Source organism: Sinocyclocheilus grahami, unplaced genomic scaffold (assembly GCF_001515645.1).
Source record: "Sinocyclocheilus grahami isolate Dianchi unplaced genomic scaffold, SAMN03320097.WGS_v1.1 scaffold2487.1, whole genome shotgun sequence".
Lineage (NCBI taxonomy): Eukaryota > Metazoa > Chordata > Actinopteri > Cypriniformes > Cyprinidae > Sinocyclocheilus > Sinocyclocheilus grahami.
In genome coordinates, this window is record NW_015507666.1 from 19,522 (window position 1) to 25,963 (window position 6,442).

The following is a 6,442-nucleotide window of genomic DNA, read 5'->3' on the forward strand; positions in this document are numbered from 1 at the left end:
CTGTGTTGTTACCTGAATGATCCACAGCTGTGTTTTTGTTTAGTGATAGTTGTTCATGAGTTCCTTGTTTGTCCTGAACAGTTAAACTGCCTGCTGTTCTTCAGAAAAACCCTTCAGCTCCCACAAATTCTTTGGTTTTCCAGCATTTTTGTGTATTTGAACCCTTTCCAATAACGACTATATGATTTTGAGATCCATCTTTTTACACTGAGGACAACTGAAGGACTCATATGCAACTATTACAGAAGGTTCAAATGCTCACTGACAGTGGCAGCACTAGGGCGGGGGTTGACGGGGTTATAGCTCCATCAGAAACTTGCTTAGCCCCAGCACAGCCTGGGCAATAATTTCATGTAATTTAATAATAAAAGTAACCTAAAAATAAGAAGAATGTAACAGGCCTACATTAATTGGAAATGCTAAATCCTTTTAATATTGTCCATTTTTGATGCTTTAGACAATATCTCTGGCTATTGTCGACACATGATACGACACAACTCGGGGGGGTTATCGCGGGGCCCCACCACAGTACGTGCCCTGCGTTCCCGTTTGCTATGCCACTGTGTGGAAATAGTTTTGAAATAGAATTGTCGGCACTTTAACTATTGTAAAAAATGGTTAGAATTTACTATGTTTTCCTGCCAGTTGGCATTGAGAGTGGCTGACACTTGATGGTCAGAAAAAAATGACTAAATAGAAAATAAAAACTATGAAAAAATCTTTCTCTTTCTCTTTCTTTTACTTTTTTATACTTTTTCTGTCTATGTGCATTCATAAATTGTATTAATTTGTAAGTGTCATATTTGGCAGTTGGCATTATAAGTTATTACTAATAATATGAGAAGTGTAATACCATAGAAAAAAAGTTAAATATGCCTTTTTCGAAGCTGCTGCATATAAAAAACACAAGGTGGCTGAATTTGCATGCTATTTAGATAGCTGAAGCTTATAGGCGTTCATTACTTTCATTCAATTAGCTTTTTTATGAAAGATAGGAAAGAAAGAGTTTTTTTTCGGTAACACTTTACTTGAAGGGGTGTGCATAAGACTGACATGACACCTTCATAATCATGACATGACACGTCATGAATATGAAGGAGGTTTTATGCATGTTTATGACAACTGTCATTAAGTGTCATTCAAATGACATAACTGAGCGAATGACACTTAATGACAGTTGTCATAAACATGCATAAAAAACCTTCATATTCATGACATAAGGGGTCTTATGCACACCCCTTCAAGTAAAGTGTAACCTTTTTTTCTTTTCTTTTCTTTTTTTTCTCTTCTCGCTTTCCTCTCCCCTTTTATTTTTATGTAATGAGCAGGTCTCATTCAGTAATTAGCACGTCTTGATTAATTGATGTTACATTTGTATTGTGTCTGTTGTGAAATTTATGTTGTACTGTCGTTTGTGAGAACCGCATATTGAAACAAGACACTGAAACAAAATTTCCCTAAGGGGATAAATAAAGTTACTACTACCAAGAACAGGAAAATCAGAATAAACTATTATGGGGTATTAGTCACCGCATCCTATACCTCGACTCAAAGCCTTTTGCCTTGTTCATACAGTTCAGACAGTCTGTTTGGCTTTGCAAATCAAGTCTTGGTAATGTTTGAAGTTAAGTAGTCACTGTCTACACTTTGTAAATGCATTGTCTGTTGAGCAGTGGTCCACGATACTAAAATTGCCAAACATCATTTTTTTGGGAAAGCTATCAAATCCAGTTCATTACATCTGAATTAAATTCCAGATGGTCAAGATGGTGCAGAGGTAATAGAGAGTTTTTTTAAAGGGTAGAAAACACTTAGACAATTTGGAACTCTAAATTCTCATTTTATTTTCTATGCTGTTCATCTTGTAAACAATGGGGAATGCAGGTTGAGCAGCAACTATGGACTAAAAGTCTTTGTTTAAGTTAATTTGGTTGCTCTAAAATGTGAGTTGGCAAACGGCACAAGAGCTAATATCTACGGACTTCCATTATGCCTTTGGTGTTGTGTATGGCTTTGAAGCAGGTTGACCGCAGAGTGGTTTTCTCACTAAGAGGTGAGATGGAAGAACCCTTGCTGATCAAGCAGAAATCTTCACTGCTCAGGCATGTCACATGCGCACTGAAAAACCTCACTCACAGCTCACAGATACAGCCAAGATGCAAATCTGTGGATTTGATTGATTTTCAGATGGATAATAAGCTCTGAACTTGTTTCCTTTTCTGGTCACGCAAATTCACTGTGTGTGTGTTGGACACTTGGGAGTTTTTTTATTTGTTCATGTTTAATCAATATGAGCAAGGGATTTTTAGGAAATGTGGAAGAAGTTAACGAATGCGCAATGTCAAAAACACAATTTGGCAACCCTTTTCTATTTAGTTGGGGAAAACCTGCACCCTGCTTGTGAATTTAAATGTGATTTTATAACTCTTTCTGAAATGCAGGGTTATTAGGATGTTTTGGTAATAGTTGGCAAATTTCACTATCAAAGGCACTTCTGTTTTTATGGACATAAATTGTGCCAAAACGAGCAGTTTATCATTAGCTACCCCTTCAAATGTAGAATATGTAGAGTTATTAGGCAAAATTAGATGGACAAAATTATTAGACATTGTTAATTAGCTCATAAATTTGACATGAGACCTGGCGGAATGCTGTAGAAAGGAGTCAAGGGGAAGAACCATGTCTTTAGTGACTTTTCTTCTTTAAATGGAAGAGCTGCTCGTAGGAATGGACTTTTCAATGGAGTTGAACTTTTCAAGCCAGCTAGTCCCTTCATCACCAATTACAACCTACTTCTAGTTTTCAAAATAAATAAAAAATGCATAAGAATTTAGACAAGTTAATTATCTTAGAAAAAAATTAAATTAGATGAAATTTAGATGTACGTAAAATTCAGTTCTGCTTAATCTGTTCAGTGATATTTACACATATTTGCTCAATCATAAACATGAATATCATGTAGCATCACATTTATGATGACCAAGTTGCTCACACTCATGCTACATACAAGCATTGCAGAAATTAGATCTTATTTTATTGTAATAAAGATATAAACAAAAATAATAAATCTTACAGCAAAACTACAGTTTATAATTATAATTGTGAACAATTATTCTAATTTCTAACTAAGAACAAGAACAGGAGTCAAAAACCTTTGAACAGTTTTAAGCAATTGTAAAATCGAAAGATTAGACTCAGAAGTATTTATAGCAATTCAATATTTTACAGTTGAAAATAGCTTGAAAATTCAACTCACTATACACATTTATAACACTATTTAAGAACATTTCCATGATTTGTCCACAATTTTAAAATTCCCTGATGTTTCCATGACCTTGAAAACCCTGCTAAAATACATTTAAGATCAAGAACAGAAGAGAAACTGAAATTTTCACACACAAAAAAAGGCTTTACAGTCAACAATCTTTCTCTCCCACGCAATGACGTAACCTTTAATTACATGCTAATTACACTCCAGCACCACCCAAGTGGTTAGGTTAGGGTTAGATAATCACTGATATTAAATACTGCTTAATCTTTTGCCATCAGTTGTTCAGCATCACAAAGATGATAAAGAATTGATGATCCTGGTCATTCTCCAGTCCTTCTCAGCCTAAACTCATCAGTGTCCTGGGATTGAAAGTTTCTCCTCCAGCCATTTATTTAATGTAAGCATACGTCACATCACTAGATCCAGCAGCTGAAAATGCGTACATGAATTAAAAATGCACATTTTAACTTTTGCATATTTAATTTTATTCTTAGATTCTCGATGATGCTTGTACTGTAGATGCAGATTTCAGTGGCTCTTTGTGAATTGTGATTGATGTTTTTACTTTGACGCTCACCTTGATTGGTTTCCAGGTTCAGTTTAGAGTAAACAGTATCAGAACTTTCACTGCTTTTCCCTAAAAGATGCCAACAGTTAATATCACTAGTGCTTACTGTGTGTCCAATCTTCATTTAATATTCATAAAATCTCTACATTTTTTACAGAGAGAATAAAATTATCTATTTTAAAACAATTATGTTTGACCAAATTACCTCAAAATCAACGTATTGTAATTTGCATGCAATGACCTTTATGGATCAGGCTGATTTCAGAATGGGTGTTTAGGAAAATGCTGGTAGTGTTTGTTGCTATTCAGTGTTGTGGGAGAAATTTAAATCAAAGGGGCTTTTCCTCCAAGAGGTCTTTAGCTCTGCTGTACACTATTGTCATGATCATAAAACCATACGAGCATCAACTTTTGTTTAAAAATACCTTTGTTTTCGTTCTTTTTCTTCTGTTTCTCTGTGGATTTGAGTTCAATCTCAGCATAGGTGACTTCAGCAGGTCCACTTACAATGTCTACAATGAATAACAGAGAAAAGAAGAAGACATTTGTTTTAACTGAATTTTCTCTGCAAATATCACAGTGAAATGCAAAACAAAGATGGTTTTGGTTATTTAGAAAACAAATAATTTATTAAATGATCAACATGACATAATTACCTTCTGTAACGTCATTAGTTACCTGTGCTTATGTCTTTATTATTTGTTGCATCAATAGAGTCATACGTATGAGCAGTTCCTGTAATAAATTAATGCATCTTATGAATTTAAGCCCACAGAAACATAATGTTTTCATGTTGACACTGACTTAAAGCTAAACTCAGCTAAATATGTAAATATTTATGGCTAATGGGTAAAGACTGACCAGACATGAGTGATTTATATCCCGCTTCACTCTGGTTCTGCTCTGATGCCTGACTGCTGTTCTGCTGTTGACTGACACTAGAGGGAGACTGAGATCTTCCACCTAGACAAACATAACATGTTTGTGAAAATATTTTGAGGAAATAAGGGGGTCAAAAATATGACTTTAATCTCCTTCATGCATACATAAATAGCTAATTTAGGATCAGAGTCTGCAAATGTGTTATTGAATTTTAATACGACAAGATGAACCTTTGTTGCTTCTGTAGCGCCACAGCAAGACATTATGAGAAAGTTTCTCGTTATTATGAGAAAATAAGTCATTACGAGAAAGTTTCTCGTTATTATGAGAAAATAAGTCATTATTATGAGAAAGTTTCTCATTATTACGAGAAAATAAGTCATTATTACGAGAAACTTTCTCATTATTATGAGAAAATAAGTCATTATTTTTATAAGAAACTAAGTCATTATTACGAGAAACTAAGTCATGTCAAGAAAAACACGTGAACAGTAGCCTACTTTTTGATCAGTTCATCAGTAATGGTCAGGAAATAGTAGATATTGAATTGATGTTTGAACTTATTTACATGTTTTTTTTGTATTTTTATCCTCATTCCAAATGATCAGAAAAGAGGAAACCAACAATAACACAGGAGAAAGTACTAAATTATTACTATATTACTATACTATATAGTAGAAAAACACATGTGAACAGTAGCCTACTTTTTGATAGTGAGATATTACACCATATTAGGATCTACAGCCTATTTTATTAAGTATGACGTCATGTCGCAATTTTGCAACTTTGGCGCTTAGAGGGTTAAGAATCTTTAAATTAAAATGAATCAGGAAAAGCTAATTTAAAAGATGTTTTAAGATGTGATTTAAAAGTAAGAAGAGAATCACCAAAAGCAAATTTAAATTTGCATGAGTAGATTGCATACAAAGTCAATCCAAAGACGCAAATCAGAAATATATATATATATATATATATGGGCTTATGCAGATGTGTTCAGTGGAAGAGGTTATAGTACTGTCACACTACAAGCCAGAGACACAAGGTAAGGATGCAAACAGGAGGGTTTATTGACAAATCGGAGAGCAAGTTGATGACAGGCGAGTATGAGAAGGAAGAGAGTTCTTGGGTTCTTAGCTCTGGGTATTGAGTTGGTATCCTTTGCAGGTATCCGGGGATGATGAGAATGGGATCGTAGGAGAACAGGATCAATGGAGCTTCTAGGGGGTAAGTAAACAAAGAGGTCAGACATAGGTAGGAGTCAGGCTAAGGTCAAGTTGTTGAACGGTAGACCGGACAGTGAGGCAGTGAGAGGAGTGCAGGGATATAGTGCGCTCAATGAGTCTCTGCAGGTGTGGGTGATCAGTACTTAGGTGATTGCGATCTGGTGTGTGTAGGGGCTGGTGACTGAGGTGACATAGGTGACTGTGAAGGCAGAGACTCCCTGACATTACCCCATCCTCCAGGGGCGGCTCCTGACGCCCTCATGCGGCAACAAGGGTGGCCTCGACCTCGGGGTGCGGGAGGATTAGGATGGGTGCGGTGAAACTCCTCCAGCAATGGGTCTAGTATATCATCCTGGGCCACCCAGGACCTCTCCTCCGGTCCGTATCCTTCCCAGTTGACTAGATATTCCAGCCGACCGCCCCGTCGCCATGAATCAAGAAGGTCCCTGACTTGTAAACGGAGGGCTGGTCCAGGATTTCAGGAGGAGGTACATCCGG

The 6,442-nt window shown here is 36.1% G+C and overlaps 1 long non-coding RNA gene across 1 annotated transcript; it reads right to left on the bottom strand.

Moving 5' to 3' along the window:
- Nucleotides 1-4,275: 4,275 nt before the first annotated feature.
- On the bottom strand, nt 4,276-4,982 carry LOC107575158 (uncharacterized). Its single transcript, XR_001607814.1, has 4 exons — nt 4,952-4,982; nt 4,701-4,802; nt 4,518-4,574; nt 4,276-4,351 (listed from the first exon to the last, which is right to left on the bottom strand). It is a non-coding gene; the product is annotated as an uncharacterized lncRNA (long non-coding RNA).
- Nucleotides 4,983-6,442: the final 1,460 nt, after the last annotated feature.